Source organism: Salvelinus sp. IW2-2015, unplaced genomic scaffold (assembly GCF_002910315.2).
Source record: "Salvelinus sp. IW2-2015 unplaced genomic scaffold, ASM291031v2 Un_scaffold5971, whole genome shotgun sequence".
Taxonomy (NCBI): domain Eukaryota; kingdom Metazoa; phylum Chordata; class Actinopteri; order Salmoniformes; family Salmonidae; genus Salvelinus; species Salvelinus sp. IW2-2015.
This window is the reverse complement of record NW_019947236.1, coordinates 27,721-28,262: the sequence shown is the minus strand read 5'-3', so window position 1 is coordinate 28,262 and position 542 is coordinate 27,721.

Below are 542 nucleotides of genomic sequence, written 5' to 3'. Positions count from 1 at the left end.
CATTGTCAAACAAATAACACACACACGCACTTGCACACGCACACACACACAAGCGTTTTGCTATGTTGCACAATAAGGCAACTGACGTCGGCAAGTGGACACAGCTGACTTGGAACATATTACCATACAGTGAAAAGGAAAAGAAACATTGGCCCTAAAATCGACTAAATTATGAATCTATCAAAACAATGTGTTGATGTACTGGGCCAAGACTATGTTGACACTCTGGTCTTGTTCTCCTGCTCAGACGGTCCTGACGCCTGACAGATCTTACACCGCCCGGAGAGGTATTAACAGTTTGTTCTCCTGCTCAGACGGTGCTGACGCCTGACTGATCTTACAACGCCCGGAAAGGTATTAACAGTTTTTTTTATTTCGCTTTGGTACCGTTTTCACAAGTACAACACTCCAAACTTGTCACACTTGTAACGCAGCCAGTCTTTCATTCCAAACCTGTCACTGTGCAGTCTCTTTTGATTTGTAAACATCTCTCACCATATAACCATTGATTCAAAATATACACTACTATTCAAAAGTTTGGG